Genomic DNA, 17,788 nt, shown 5'->3' on the forward strand with positions numbered 1-17,788 from the left:
TGTGATTTATAAATTGATTTTTTTTTGTATATTTCGTAAATATTTTTATTGTAATATATGTAAATATGGTTAATAAATTAAAGGATCCTTATATTTATGTACCCTTCTTATAAATGACAAGATATGTTTGGAGAGTTGCATTTTTTATTGGTTGGTATTAAAAAAATGAAATTTTACAACAATTTTTTAAACATTTAAAAAGCAATCAAATTGCGGTATTAATCAAATTTTTATATTTCATTTTATTTGCCATAGTTTTATAATGAGGTTTTTCCGTTTTAAGAAATGTTTCTTGTTAATTTAATAAATATAGGTTATACCTACCAACCATACTTTTTCTAAAAATCTTTATCTAATAGATAATAGATAAAATCCAACATTATTTATAAATTTTTCATAACAGATTTCATTATTTAACTTAAAAATTAAAATCAATATCCATAGTCGGGACGACACTGGCAACCCGTTTGTCATAAAAATGAACTCAAAACCATTGTTCCGAATTTTACGACCTGTTGTATTTGAGACCATACAGGACTTGTCCACTTAAAATTGGTAAAAACAGCCTGGTTTATCATTTTGTTACATGTAGAAAAATGGAAGACTCACCCTATATTTATGCTACTTCTGCATAAATAATGAGGCACTATGCTCTCACCAAAAAGGAAATAGAGTATAGTTGGTTTTATTTATGATATGGACTTTATACCTGGTTTTACACATACGACATAATTATCACAGTATCAACAAATATTAAACATCACTTTTATTAATTTAATATATAGTCTCTGTAGTATAGAACCACAAACCGAAAAAATTATAACCCCATGCTATAATCAGTAATACAAATATCAAACACAATAATAAAATGTTTAAAAAAAAATATAAACAATTATAAAAAACACATACCTAGAAGGCCAAACTGCGCGTGCGCGCATTCAGAGGGAAATATCTCTTACCTTTCGCTAAAACTGAAATTTCAGCCGATCCGAGGATTTGATGGTTATAAATTATGTTCACATTCGAATGAAAATTTGTTGCTAAGTTGTAAAACATTTAAATAATTTAAAACATCTCCATTTCTAACTCATAAAACCGAAAAATATTCTAATATAAAAAACATATTAAAAATAACCAACAATTAAGATAACCTGTGGCGGTTGCCCAAAGCAACGCGTGCGCACTTTTATGAAGTAAATCGCCTACCTTTAAGTTCTTCACTAATAAGACGATTTGCAAAACTCCTTGTAACAATTACCAGAAAAAAGCAAAAGTACTTACACACAATTTCCACTTTTTGAATAAAAAAAATTAAGATTAAATTACTTAATCCCGGCACAGGCAAATGACAAATAATAATTAAGAACTGTCACTTGTCATTCGAAATATCAGCCTGCTTTGCCGTTTGAAGTCACGCGACCCTCTGAGTTAAACTGTGTTAACCATGACGTGGGAGTAGCGGTATAGTTATTATCCCTCGATAAACAGAAACACCCCCTGTAAGCACAACCGCTTTTACGGTTATAGGTTATGTTCAAGTTTAAATCACATTATGATAAATTAAGACTCGCAGGCAGATAAAGTCATTTTTTATGAATTTTTTGGCACTGAAATAAAAAAAACAGCATTTTTTCTAAAATAAAAAATCTTTACAGTGTTTTAGATCCTTTTTTAACCCTTTACCACATCATGTGCCATATATGACCCAAACTACAAAAATATAAAAATATTGTCTAAAATTATACTGTATCATATTTGGAACGTACCCGCTTACACAGCAAAATGTACACATCGATAGTATTGTTCAATTATACGACAGATATTTCGCGTCAGAGACTATTGCACGCTAACAGCTGATTGATACGTTTTGTTTGCAAGTTTTTTGTTTCTTAAAATTATAATATTATCGAAAAAAAATTATTGGCATTACGGGTGAAGTGTAAGCTGTCTTATACAGTAAGTTATTTTTTATTTGATGGTAATTTAAGAGGTTATATTTACGATTTTGTGCTTGTGCCATATATGGAACAATATGCAATTATTAAAGTTTACATTGGTTGCTTTTATTTTCAGTTATGGACACAAAGAAATTTTATGGTACTCTACAACATGTAGCTAATATAGACTCCGATGAAAGTGATGATCCAGATTTATCTGGCGACGAAGCTGAAAGTTGTGTAAATTCAAAAATACAAACCAACCAAAATGATCCAGATTCAGAATCCGACTATTCATCTGATGACGATATGCCCCTATCAGAAATTCGAAAACGAATATCGAAGAATATTGAATGGCACGAAGGTAATCTATTGAAAAACGATAACGAAATTCAATTTAGAGGTTGTCAGGATCTTCCGGATTCGATTCGTACGCTTGCAACTCCAGTAGAATAGTTCAAATTCCTTTTCCCAAAAGAGCTCATAAGTTACATTACAGAGCAAAGTAATTTGTGTAATATCCAGTGTCAACCACACAAGCCTGTCCATACAAAAAATTCATGAGATTGAGTTCATCGGAATCTGCATTTTGACTTCTCTAATACAGTTGCCTTCTACAAGAGATTATTGGAATGGTTTATTAGGCCATCCTGCTGTTTCTGAGGTTATATGCTGCAATAGATTCGAGACGATAAAACGCTTTATTCATTTCAATGACAATAGTCAAATGATCCAAAGAGGTCAACCAGGTCACGATAAGTTATTCAAAACTAGACCTTTTCTTACCCAAATAAGAGAAAGACTACTATTGGTACCACGTGAGGAATACCAAAGCTAGAAGTCAACTAAAGCAATATAACCCTAAGAAACCTCACAAGTGGGGTTATAAGAACTTCATTCTTAGCGGAAGTTCCGGGTTCAGCTACGATTTCGACCTTTTTGCAGAATTCCAAAGCAACCAAGTTCCTAACGGGCGCCCCAATTTAGGAATGAGTAGTAATGTTGTAATAAGGTTATCCGAGAGTGTTCCAAGGAATAACAACTATAAACTATTTTTTGAAAATTGGTTTGCTAGCATACATTTGATGATTTACTTACATAAAGAAGGGATATTGCCTTTAGGGACAGTGAGAGCCAATCGTATACCATGTACATTACCATCTGAAAAAGATATGAAGAAAACTGGTCGTGGCACAATAAAAGAAAAAATATCTCGCATAGATAATGTGGATATTGCAACAGTGTCATGGTATGATAATAAAGTCGTGACCACCCTTTCTACCTATGTTGGTTCTGAACCTCGTGGTGAGAAAAAAAGTAACTCATAAAATGATTGAATGCCCTAGAAGTGTTTTTGTTTACAATAATTATATGGGAGGCGTCGACCTTCTGGATGCCATGTTGGGATTTTATAGGATTAAAATTCGTTCAAAGAAATGGTATTTACGCTAATTTTTTCACATGTTGGATTTGTGTTGCGTAAATGCTTGGTTATTGTGGAGACGCAGCAATAAAGAATTTGACCTACCCCTTAAGGACTTCAAGCTGGCCATCGCTGATTCTTTATGCAATGCTAATAAAGAATATAAAAGAAGAGTAGGAAGACCTTCAGCAGAGGTTCAGACATTATATGCTATAAAAAAGAAGCGTGGACCTACCAAAGAAATTCCTCAACAAGAGGTGCGTCTTGATGGTATTGACCATTTACCAGAATGGAGTGAACAACAAAGATCAAGATGCAAGTTTCCATTGTGTGAATATAAATCTTTTGTGTCTTGTACGAAATGTAAAGTTTTCTTGTGTTTTAATAAAGACCGAAATTGTTTTATGATGTTCCACACTGAATAAATGATAATGTTGTTGCATAATGTTCCATATATGTCACTTTCCATTTTTTTATAAATAAATAAAGCAAATATTAAACAAAAATTTTTTTGGTATTTTTTACATAAATAAAGCGTGTTCCTCCATCCCTGGGAATTTTTTCGAAGAAAACAAAAAATTCATGCAGTAAATGGTTAAATTATTTCAAAGCATTTTAGTATTTTTTAGATGTTTAGAAGAAGGTATAGATCCTTCTTCATTTTATATTTTATTTATTCAAATTTTTCCAGGGACTTGTAACAAACTTTAAACCCCCTTTTAATTGTTTATTTCTTCAGGACACTTGTTTTTTTAATTTTCATGCCATTGGTCTAGTTTTTTTAATGATTTGAAGAAGTTGGAATTTCTTCCAGGCAATTGGGGACATTTTTTGGTATTTTCAGACAATTGGAGCAATTTCTCACTTTTTTAAGGACATTTTTGATAACATGCAAGCACCCGGGCTTAATTTTTATTACTCACAGGCAGTTAGGTAAGGACTTTTTAATACTTTTGGGAAATTGGACTATTTTTTTACTTTTTCCTGGCATATTCAAACAATATTTATTGTGTTTCTAAGTTGTAAATGATTTATTATTGTTTGTTTAAGGTTTTTGGTAAACTTAACCAAAAAATATTCTAATATTAAACAATAAAACAAAACTAAAACTTAACCAATAATTAAGAAAATGTGTGAAAGCAAAACTAGAGTTGGTATTATTCATGATGGACTTTATACCTGGTTTTACACATAAAACTTAATTATTACAGTATCAACAAATATTAGAACTTCACTTTTATTGATTTAATATTTACTCTCTCTAGTATAGAACCACAAACCGCGAAAATTATAACCTTACTTTTGTTGACCAAGAAATTAAAAAAAAAAAATTGTTGTATTTGTTTTTTACCATTTAAAAATTGCAAAAGTGCATTCATGCTGTAATCATTAATACAAATATCAAACACAATGGTAAAATGTAAAAAAAAAAATTACAATCATTAAAAAACCCATATCTAGAGGGACAACAGCGCGTGCGCGCATTTAGAAAGAAATATCTCTTACCTTGCGCTAAAACTGCTAAAAGTTAAACTTCAAAATTCCGCTTTTAATTACGGCGTAATGGGAAAGTATTTATCTACAATTTCCAAGAAAATGACAAATAAAAAGAATAGTTAAGAACTGTCACTTGTCATGCGATATACCACGTGACCCTCTGAGTTGGGAGTGGCGATATATTATTACATCCACAATAAACAGTAGCCACAATCGATTTTACGGTCATAGCTTATGATCACGTTTGATTGACATTTTAGTTGCTAAGTTGTAAAACATTTATAATTATTTCAAAAATCTCTATCAACCCAGAACATCGAAAAATATTCTAATAGTAAACAATAATAAAACATTACCAACAATTAAGAAAATATGTGGCGGTTGCCCATAGCAACGCGTGCGCACTGCTAAGAACGAAATCACTTACCTATCTTTGAATTTTTTTAAAAAACGACTCCCAAAACTCTACTTTTTCTCTTAGCAACGACTGCAGAAACACGAGAGTATTTATCAACAATTTACATTTTTTAAATGAGCAAAATGAGATTAAATTACTTAATATGTACCGCACAGGAACATGACAACTAAAATGAATAATTAAGAACTGTCATTTGTCATTCTAAATAACGGCCTACTTCGACATTATGTCAAAGCCGATCCGAGGTTTTAACGTGTTAAACGTTACGTGGGGGTGGCGATATAGTATTACATCCACGATAAACAGTAATCACAATTGATTTTACGATTATAGGTTATGATCACTGTTTGAATGATATTTTTGTTGCAAAGTTGTAAAACATTTATAGTTATTTTAAAAATCTCTATTTTTTCATAACGCCGAACAATATTCTAATATTAAATAATAATAAAATATAACCAACAATTAAGAAAATATGTGGCGGTTGCCCATAGCAACGCGTGCGCACTGCTAAGAACAAAATCACTTACCTACCTTTGAATTTAAAAAAAAAAACGACTCCCAAAACTCTACTTTTTCTCTTAGCAACGACTGCAGAAACACGAGAGTATTTATCAACAATTTACAATTTTTAAATGAGCAAAATGATATTAAATTACTTAATATGTACCGCACAGGAACATGACAACTAAAATGAATAATTAAGAACTGTCATTTGTCATTCTAAATAGCGGCCTACTTCGACGTTGTGTCAAAGCCGATCCGAGGATCTAACGTGTTAAAGGTCACGTAGGTAGGGGTGGCAATATAGTGTTACATCCACGATAAACAGTAATCACAATTGATTTTACGATTATAGGTTATGATCACTGTTTGAATGATATTTTTGTTGCAAAGTTGTAAAACATTTATAGTTATTTTAAAAATCTCTATTTGTTCATAACGCCGAACAATATTCTAATATTAAACAATAATAAAACATTACCAACAATTAAGAAAATATGTGGCGGTTGCCCATAGTAACGCGTGCGCACTGCTAAGAAGGAAATGAAAATTTTAGTTTGAAATTACTTAAAGGTGATCATAAAATACCCGGCAAAGAAAAATGACAAATAATAATAATAATTGATACGTAACGTGACCGGTATTATAAGATATGTACATTTTTTGTTTGGCCAAATCATATTTTAATTAATTTGGTTTTATTGCTTGACTAGTAAGCAAATTACAATTATTATATCCACATTTTCTATTTCTACCAAAAACCCGTAATACTGAAACATATTTACTATACAATGACAAAATAATGGAGCAAAATTAAAGTTTAAAAATTTATGGCGGATAACCAAAACAGCGCCTGCGCAGAGTGATAAAGAAAATATCCCTTACCTTTACTTTTTTACTAATAAGTCAAAACGCAAAGCGTGGCAATAATGAACAAATAAACACAAAGATATTTTACACTTTTTACATGCAAAAATTATAAATAATTACTTTATATAATTTAAGAACTGTCACTACAAAAATGAAGAACTGCCAGCTGTCAAGTGTCTTTCGACAAAGTGCGATGTTGCCAAGTCTAAAATTTACACTTTTTTTAACCTAAAAGTTAGGATCGACTTTTATTTAATTTAAAAAACTGCCATTGCACTAATTAAGAAATATCACTAAGTCTCTTCGGTTCAAAATTCGTAAAAAAATTTACCCAATATTTGCTTCAATAACTCCACCAAAATAAAATCACTGAAACATCCTAAATAGGTGCTATAAATCACCTGCAATAAACGTTATTGCCTACATGTATTCACTTAATACTTCCACCTGACATGAAACAAGGGATGTTATGGAATATTATAAAAGGATTACACACTAAATGATCACCCCGATTAACCCTCTTTGAGAATAAAAATTTAAGCCCCTCTCGCATTTAATAATATATTGATGCAGGAAGGGTTAAAAGGCTTAAGGCCATTGTTGTCTTTGTATGATGATAATCGTATATGGTATGTAGATACTTTTTTTATTCGTATGATTTGTAAAGTAGTTGTTGACATTTTTGTAATTTTTAAGCCAAAATATATAACGCGCCCCAGAACGTTCATAATCCGAGTACATTGTATGAAAATTGCCTTATCTAAAAACTTAATGGTCTATATTTATGTAATCGCGGCATTTTAAAAATATATAGATATTGTTTAGTCCAGTCATTTAAAGAATAGTTTAGTGAATAACTTGGATGCCTAAAAGTTAGGGTTGTTTTTGCCTTACGAGATATGCTCAAAAAGGGAGATCAAAAAAATTAAGAGAAAGAAGGTCCTCGGGGGTGAAACCTGCTTAGTCCTGACATTTTTTTTTGCGACTTTATCGCTAATTTTACCGCACTATTAATTTGGCAGTTACTGACTGATGTAAAAAAAAACCTTGAGTTTATCATATTCTTTCGTCGACACTGACTGGTTTCCACGATAACGGTTATATTTTTAGCCGTGCTAATTTCAGATAATTCATTTTTTAACATTTTTCATTTTATATTTAAAAAAAAAATCCTCTATGGCGATCTTTATTGGGTTATTACAGGATCTGCCGGTTATATTAGTAATCGTGAATATTTTTTGGTGTTTTTATAAAAATACAGCACATCAATTCCAATATTTTCATGTTATAATACATGCATATTAAAATAATATCTTCATTGAAAAGGTACAAAAGTCATTCAGAGTCATTATTCTATTGATTTCAAAGACAATCATTCTTTAAGAGAAACTCTTATATAAAAAATGCAACACAGGCAGACAATACGCAACTTTACAATAATTAAAAGTTTAATTAAAATTGGAGTCAAGTCTTGCTACATGTAACTTTTTTGTATATAAAAATGTATCTACTAAATCCTACACAAACTGTACAATTCATCTACGCCTCCACCAGTAATAGGTTAATCTTGAGTAGATACTCACTTACTTGTAGATACCAAAATTTAGTACTTGTGCTTCTTCTAATGTTAGCCAATGTTCAAACAAACAATGTGAAATGACTTATTTCGAATCAATCTGGTATTCATGTGAATTTAGTTTATTATTGTTGATGTAGACATTTTTCTTCGCTACTTAAAAAAACCGTATTTTGTTTGCTTGATAATTTTCCCAAAATCCTCAATTCCTGATTTTAATTATTTTTGAAGGTCATGATGATTGGCATAAAAGCAAGTTTTTCCAGTGGAAATTGCAATAGTAGAAACTGTTAATTTTCGAAAGTGTCCAATGACTATTGGAGAATCTTTTTTTTCTCATTTAATATTGATTCACGATATTTCATGAATATTTAAGTAATAACAAACATTTACAACAATAAATTTTAGTTCAACAGTTTAAAGTCATTATCTTTATGCCTTCCAAAATATTGCAAGCACTTTCTTCACTTCTTTTGGATAATTAAAGCTATTTTGTTACTTTTGCTGGACAGTTATTATGTAATTTTTACTGTTATTAAACCATTCCTATATTTATTCTCTGGCAGTTCAGAATTCTTTTTCTACATACAGTTGTTAGTCTTCAATAAATTTTCTTAGATTCATAAATTCAACTTCCAGGCCGAAAAAAGTCATGACTTCAAGATGTCATTTATAGGTAATAAATTATTTTTCTAGTCTCACAAACTGGTGAAAACACCTCGAAATAAATGATATATTTGAGTAGTTCCTAACTCATATCGTTGCTTCATTATTTCAGGCAGTTCAGACCAATTTATTACTTGTTCCATGCAGTTGAAACAGTAAGTTGAAGAAAGTAAATTCTACAACTCGATGCCATGAGAAACTTTCACATAAAAACACTTTTAATGGGAAAAGATCATAATTAATTGACCTTGAAGCTATTGGTCTTAACAAGATTTCTCAAGTTCATGCTTGTCTATAAACCATCTAGGAAATTTTAATTACGTTAAGAATTTCAGGGTAATGGGATTTCTGCTGAAATGAGGCAACGAAAGAGCAATAATAATATCGGTATTTCATTTGTCATGAAAACACCTTAAAAACTACAATAATTACCTACCTTGCTTTGGAAAAGTTGTTAATGTCAAATGTAATTTGTCATTAAAAAGGTTAATAGCTACACTATAAACAATTTATATTAATCATGACGTTGGGTACAATCTACAGTACAGTGACACGGATTATAAATAAAACAAAACCAGATTTTTAACATAAATAGAGGACAGATGAATGTTGAAGAGCAAAGCAAGTGGGAGTCACCTTCAAATTTATTTCGCTTATGGGTGGCAGCAGCAACTTCGGTTTTGCATATTTGCATTAAATCAGCAACTCCCACTTTTATATTAATACAATTTATTGTTTTGTTTAGGGATTTCCATGCAAAATGTCATACCTTTAGAATTTATGCCAATAAATGATAAGATTATAAATTATAAGGAAATTCATCATTGTGTATTTTTAGATAACGGGACAAGCCCAGATGCCTTTGACGTATTATAAGGAGAAATCCACATATAACCTCTGATAAATTTTCTGAAAACTGAATACATCATACACGGTTATCTGAAATTAAGTATGATACGAGAATTATTAGCACTGAGAAAACAAAAAAGCAGTCATAGGCAACACTGTTAATAAGTTATTCATGTATTTTTTAAGTGGTATACCTTATAATTATTATTACACCAGTCGATAGCAACTCTTTATCTGAACAAAAAAGGTTATGTGTACTCTCAAGTTGAAAATAAGAGAGTTATGAACGGTTTTGTAGTAAATATTTAAATAGTCAAGGGTTAGTTTTAAAATTTTTACTTTGTGTTATCACCCACAGTGTCCTAAAGAGTCTTTATTTATTTATAAAAAGTCTCTGAATTTGATGAAATGCGTTGTGATAATAAAGAATTCCTCAACTGTGTTCATTTAAATATAGAAACTTGTGATAGTTAAAAGTCCGCCAACATTTTTCGTGTTAAGTTTTAAAATTTTACTAGAACCGACCTTATGCGTGGAATATTCAAGAGTGTTTATTTATTTATAAAAAGTGTCGTAATTGGAGGAATTGCATGTAGTCGGGCGTAGCCTATGGCCAAGCACGTTTTTAGTACAAATTTTTAAATTGTGCCAAATTCTTTCAATATTCTTTCCCCTTTACTAGACAAAGAATAATTTTTAAAATTGTACTAAAGCACCTTATACATGACCAAAAGCTGGGCGTTAGTAAGCATTCCTCAACTGTCTTTATTTGAATATAAAAAATTATGATAGTGGTAAAAATTGTGTTCCTAGTACAATTTAAATAGGCCCAAGGTCTGTCAATATTTTAATTTATAAATAGCTTAGGGTTAAGTTTTAAAATTGTACAAGAACCGACCTTCTGCTTGGAGCATTTAAGCGTATTTATTTATTTATTTATAAAAAGTGCTTGAATTGGATGAATAGCATGCGGTGGGGCGTAGCCTATGGCCACGCACAAGGCCAAACACGTTTTTAGTACAAATTTTTAAATTGTACCAAATTCTTTCAATATCCTTTCCCCTTTACTAGACAAAGATTAATTTTTAAAATTGTACTAAAAACACCTTATGCATGACCAAAAGCTGGGCGTTACTAAGAATTCCTCAACTGTCTTTATTTAAATATAAAAAATTGTGATTGTGGTAAAAATTGTGTTCCTAGTACAATTTAAATAGGCCTAAGGTCTGTCAACATTTTCATTTATAAATAGCCAAGGGTTAATTTTTAAAATTGTACTAGAACCATTCCTATGTGTGTGGAATATTCGAGAGCATTTATTTATTTATAAAAGTGTCTTAATTAGAAAAATGACATGCGATGGGCCAAGCACGTTTTGACCAAATTGTACAACATTCTGCCAACATGCAAAGTAAGTCAAGAATAAAATGACCCTAACTTAGCAGGACTCATATGCCCTTTGAAAGTCAATCGGTGATTTAAATTGGGATTTCATCAAAGATGACAACTATTCAGATAAGAATGATTTGGTACATTCGTCCAGACTCTGGCACATCATGATGTGCCTTCCTACTTTCCACTTAGATGGGTAAAGGCCAATAAATATTAGAGAAATGCCAAAAACTCTAAGCTCTATAAATAAAACTTATATTGTTATGGGTTTTATTTATAGAGATCATGATGGTCTATTATTAATAATTATAAGAACCCTTTACTAGCCGAGGGTTAATTTTAAAGACGCATTATGCATGGCTAAATGCTACGCATTACTAAAAATTAAATAAAAAATAGTGCTAAGAATTGTGTTTTAGTACAATTTAAATAGGCCAAGGTCTGTCAATATTCCATTGTAAATAGCCAAGGGTTAAGTTTTAAAATTGTACTAAAATCGACCTATGCGTGGCCAAAGGATATGCATGAAATTGGGCCAAAAAATCGACTTTTTTTTTAAATATATCAAAAAAAAATATCGTAAATGTTTGAGCCATTCATATTAATATTAAGAGGTCTATCATCTTAATTTTCGATATTTTATTTGTGCAGTAATTTTTGCGTCAAATTATCTGCACATATATTTATAGGAAATTAAATTCTTTACAAAAAAACCATTCTTTGAAAATTTTCGCCAGACGAGTCGCTTCCGAATAATCAAGCTTTAAAGATTGATATATTTTTTAGATTTACCTTTGTTTATTTTGGAATTTTGTAACTAACAAACAAATTAATATATAGAAAAGCACAATTTAGATTCTTACAAGGAATTTAATACTCTATAAAAAAGGTCTCCTAACGTTTTTGTATAAAATCACTCTTTCACACGTTATTCTCAATTTTAGTAATGGTATATATTTAAATGAAAAAAAAATAGTCGGATCTTTTTGGCCCAGTCTAGTATGAATCTCCAGGAATATTCAAGACTCTTTATTTATATTAAAAGTGTCTTAATTAACTATAATGAATTAACTTTTAAATTGTACACACTTTTTTCAACATCCTTATACCTTTACTAGACGAGGATTAATTTTTAAAATTGTACTTAAAGCGCCTTATGTGTGGCCAAAAACACTTTATCACACCTATACATTAACTCGAAAATGAATAAAAAATTCAAAGTCCAATTTATAATATAGCAATAACGCCTATTATAAATGACCTTCTTGTAAATTAAATGGAGAGGGCCGCAAGTCAATTGGTCTATTTTTATTATAAAATATGAAAAAACTTGTGTTTGCCCAAATAATGATGATTTTTTACTGAAAAAACTGATGAAAGAATGAAAATTGCATTTTTATGGCAAAAGTTAAATAGGGAATTTAATTTACAAATAAAATTGTGGAAAGCCTTTGCACAACTCACTCCAATATTAAAACAACCCTTAAAAGTAAAACTGTAAATACTTAATTAATAACATCTTTCCGATGTCGAAAGCTTTTGAGCATTCCGCCATTGAATTCGGCACTTAACAGCGGTATTTAAATGGTTGAAAACGTCTATCCATTTAAGCATCAATCAACATCCCGCCATTTACCTTATGACATTCTGATATGGATTTAAGCACCGTTCAGTATGCCACCATTGAATTAAGCAGCTCACCATCCACTTCCTTTAGTAACTCTTTTTTTGCGTAAATTACAATTAGATGAAAAGTGCTTCTTAAATATATTTCAAAGGTATTCTTTCTCTATAAGGGTAAATGTGTTAAGGGTAATACCATTGGTTCCTTGTACCATTGATGTGTTCTTCTGCAAACAAACAAGAAATATCCCAAGCAGACATTGGATAGACTCTGAGTACTGCTGTTACAAACAAGTCAATTGGTCATCTAATTCAGAATACAAGTAAAAAGCTAATTTTTATAAAAACTCAAAACTGAGAATTTTATAATAGTCTTCTATTTATATTGCTGTTTATTGTATACGCCTCTTATACATTGAATGTTTTTTCTTATACATTGAATTTATTTTCATTTTGAAATATTTAAAAAAGAATCACTTCAATAAAAAAAAATCAAGGTTGAATTTGTATTGCAATAACGTGTATTGTCAGAGCGACCAGAAAAGGTCCCTTTGTCCCTTTGAAAAGTCGTTTAAAAATCAATGCAAGTATTTGATAATTAAAAACACTATTATTAATATTCATATTTCTTTTTCAGTTATCATTTGACTCTTCTAGAGTTGCAGCACCAAGAACACCAATCTACATGAAACTTTTTCTACTGGTGCTACTTTGGTGCCTCGTCTGTGTTTTCTTACCAGTCAGGTACCTGAAGTAGCGCGCGTAGAGTAAGTAGCTAACACCCAAAAGCCCTTCTTACCTCTTTTAAGATGCCTATTGAATTTTTAAACGGTAAGTAGTTCCACTTAAAATAAGAATAACCGAAGTAGTAAAAATGACTCCTTTTATACGACATGAAAATGGCACTCCTCTGGAAAACCTCTAAAAGTTTTCCCAATAAAACTGTTAATGGAAAATTCCTTTTATTTTTCTTATTTAAGCCTCGAGAGACCTGTCAAAGACCGTTTCCGGCATTAGAAAGCGCCGACCGAATTTTCTAGCTGCTGTTGGAAAGTTATTTATATATATATATGTGCATAAGGATCGATTTGATTTCAACTGCGCAGCATTTGGTGTAAAACAAATAATTTCAATTTCGACTGCATCAAGATGGGTAAGTCTTAGATTATCTATATGCGTTGTATAAAAAAAAATACAATTGACAACGTTTTAAATTGTACGCATTGTAAAGCCACCACTTTCCTTTCAATTGGGTCATACACTAATTGAATATTTTGCTTAAAATGGTTTTATTAGTCGCTACATAATTTTTCTTTGTGTTCCAATAGATTTTCAAGTGCGTTTTATATGGGTTAAGTCATTGCTATTATTTTAAAGAAAATTACGGCGTTAGTGTGTTTCACTCTTAAAATATACCTCAGACATGAGCTTCAAAGGACGCCAATTCTAGTGCTTTTTGTTTTAAAATTTGACGTTCTGGTGACTTGCAAATGGCTAGTAAGTTATTTTAGGACCTTAACAAAAAAAATTATTTTGTCAAATTATTTGTGCTAGAGAACTAGAAATGATCGGACAGACTTAAAATGAGTTATATTGATAATGTCACATAAAAAATGCCTGAAAATAATGTCAAATGCATAAAAAAATTAATACCTAGAACGAAAAAAAAATATCTCAAAAACATGAAACAAGAATGACTTTTTAATTTAAAAAAATTGAATGCCTGGAATATCATACAAAATCACGTCAAATGCCTGGAACAAAATTATGAATGTATCTTAAAACCTTAAATAAGAAGTACCTTTAAGGCTGTAAAAGTTACGTTAGTTGCCTATTAATAGCCATTAAAAAAATGAAAATAACTAAAAGACTAAGGGGTACACATTATTTTTAAAGCCTAAAAAATGTGTGAAAAGACGAAAAAAGTAACGTAATATGCCAAAAATATGTTTTAAAAGACCTGCGGAAACTTTTAATGACTTTAAATTCCCAAAAGCCTAGAATAAAATGAAAAACTAGCTCTAATGCCCCTGAAATATAATAAAACAGTTATTTCATGTTGCATGTAGGAATGTCTTGTAATTAAAACATCAACATGAAGTTGAAAATTAATAGTTTGAATCCTAGAGTAATTTCTGAACATCAATTTCTTCATAATTTTAAGGAACTTCTTTAAAAACAAATTAATAACTAAACACATGAACTTGGCAGAAAATTGAACAGGAATTGACCATAAAAATGAAAGCCTGGGATGCAAAAATGTATTTACAATTTTTGGAATATATTTATGTTTTACCTATCTATTATTGATTTATAATACCTTAGAAACGGAATATGTTATAGTAGCAATAATACCTGCTATCACACCTAGGGCATTATAAGCGGGCATTAAGATAATGCCCGGAAATTTTATTGCTTATCCAATTTTATTTCTCTCATAATAAAGAATAAACATCCATTTTATACAAAAAATAATGTTTCTTTAAATACTAAAAATTAAACTTTATTTCCAAAATAAAAATTACAATGTTGAAATGTCCCGGAAAATGTAGCTGATCCCACTATAGAATGGTCGGTGTTTTTTGTGATGGTAGAGGTGGCAGCACTAACGCTATTTTGTATAGTTTGTAAATTGTCCATTAAAGAATTTTCAATAGTCGATACGGAATTAACTGAATTGGCAATAATTTTGGCTATTTTATTTTTGGATGAAATACTTTCTTTTATATATCCTTCAGCTACTGAAGAGCTTTTCCATTTCCCATGTTGTTTTAGCATTTCAAACGAAGCACCTGCCTCAACAAGTAAAGTTGACGATGTGCGACGCAAACAGTGGCCGGTATAAGCTTCTGCATTATCCAGTTTTAAAAATTTTGCGATCAATGTTGGGACGCTTCCTATGGTATTTTTTCCAACGGGTTGTACGGGTTGCGACTCTTTCTATAGGTAAGAAAGAATCTTCGCCCCTTTATTCCAGCTGGTCTTAATGCTGCGTACTTTTTTATTAAATTTGAAGCGCCTAAATCTTCTTCAATGATAGTAAAACTTTTTGAAGTTGAAGTTTTAGTTTCTGGAACCTTTATAAGCAAGACCGTTCCTCTATCTTCAATATCATCAATGGTCATTTTGACCAACTCATCTCGTCTTAAACCTCCAAAAACACCCATTACCAATATGACTTTGTGTACCAAGTAGATATCATCAGGAGCCTTCTTAATAAATTTTATTATTTGTTCTCCTTCCAAAACTTTAGACTGCTTCGGGACATATCCTTTCGAATTAACTTTTAAAAAAGATATGAGACGATGGTATTGCGAGATATCTATATTTTTATAGACCATTAACGTAGACCTTAGGGTAGAATACTTGGTCCAGTATATGTACCAATGTACCATGTACATATGTACCAATTAAAATAAAATCAATAACTTACCAGTTCCTGAAAATATGACATTAGAACGGTTTCGGTTATTTGAACAATTGCGTTGGCATCTTTCCAAATACCAAATATGCCATATTCCCGATCATACTGTTGCCTTGATTTAACTGGCAAAAGATTTTCGGTCGCTTTTATGGCCTTTTCTCTTATATTTTGTGGAATTTCTTCCATTTTAAGCAAATATTTAAACAAAAAATGCCAACTGACTAACTGACAGAAACATCAAAGTCAAACTTAAATAATCACTGTAAGTCACTTGATAAATTTCTGTAGGTACACCTACCTGTACAGGTAGACCCTATTTTTTAATTAATATTAAAATTATTTTTGTTCATAAAAATCAATTTTTAGGTAAAACATAAAGCATTGTATGCACCACGGGCATTGTTAGATTCTAATGCCCATCAGGCGAAAACCTAGCCTACTATTTCCACCTTCCGGGCATTATCGTCCTTACAATGCCCTTGATACATAAATAGCTATAAATGCCTGTAAGAAAATAAAAATGTCTTTAAAGCCTGATATAAAAATGGCTTTTTATGCCTAGAAGAAATTTAAAATGAAGGAAAACTACATGAAAATTAAGTTAAAGGCATCAAAAATTACTCCGAAAAGCATTGAATCAATACTGTCTAGATAACAAAAATGTATTTGTAATTTTTGGAATATATTAAATGCTTGGAAGAAAATAAAAATGCTTTTAAATGCCTGATATAAGAATGGCTTTTTATGACTAGAAGAAATTCAAAATGACAAAAGGAAAAATGCCTAAAAGACATAAAAATAGTGTGAAAGGCATAAAATATGACTCCCAAAAGCCTTGAATCAATACTGCCTGGATCGCAAAAATGTATTTGTAATTTCTGGAATATATCAAATGCTTGTAAGAAGATACAAATGCCTTTAAAGGCCTGAAATAAAAATGGCCTTTTATGCCTAAAAAAAAATTAAAATAACTTGTAATTTTTGGAATATATTAAATGCCTGGAAGAAATTTAAAATGACAGAAGGAAAAATGCCTAAAAGACATAAAAATAGTGTGAAAGGCATAAAAAATTACTCCCAAAAGCCTTGAATCAATACTGCCTAGATCGCAAAAATGTATTTGTAATTTCTGGAATATATCAAATGCCTGTAAGAAGATAAAAATGCCTTTAAAGGGCTGAAATAAAAATGGCCTTTTATGCTTAAAAAAAATTTAAATAACTGAAGGAAAAATGCCTAAACGACGTGAAAATTACCTTAAAGGCATAAAAAATTACTCTATTACTACATGCCTGGAAGAAAATAAAAATGCATTTAAAGGCCTGAAATAAAAATGGCTTTTTATGCCCAGAAGAAATTTAAAAATGCCTAAATGACATGAAAATGGTGTGAAAGGCATTCAAAATTACTCCCAAAAACCTGGAGTACAAAAATCTATTGTCAATTACTAGAATATATCACATGCCTAGAATAAAATAAAAATGCCTTTAGAGCGTGAAATAATAATGGTTTTTTATGCCTAGAAGAAATTTAAAATGAATGAAGGGAAACTGTCTAAACGGCATGAAAATGACGTCAAAACATAAAAATTACTCCTGAAAGCCTCGAG

The 17,788-nt window shown here is 30.6% G+C and overlaps 1 long non-coding RNA gene across 1 annotated transcript; it reads left to right on the plus strand.

The window, feature by feature from the left end:
- The first annotated feature begins 401 nt into the window (after window positions 1-401).
- On the plus strand, window positions 402-3,223 carry LOC126749243 (uncharacterized). The gene is made up of 2 exons (XR_007664941.1): window positions 402-1,956; window positions 2,074-3,223. It is a non-coding gene; the product is annotated as an uncharacterized LOC126749243 (long non-coding RNA).
- The last annotated feature ends 14,565 nt before the right edge of the window (window positions 3,224-17,788 follow it).

The sequence above is a fragment of the Anthonomus grandis genome, chromosome 22, assembly GCF_022605725.1.
Source record: "Anthonomus grandis grandis chromosome 22, icAntGran1.3, whole genome shotgun sequence".
Taxonomy (NCBI): domain Eukaryota; kingdom Metazoa; phylum Arthropoda; class Insecta; order Coleoptera; family Curculionidae; genus Anthonomus; species Anthonomus grandis.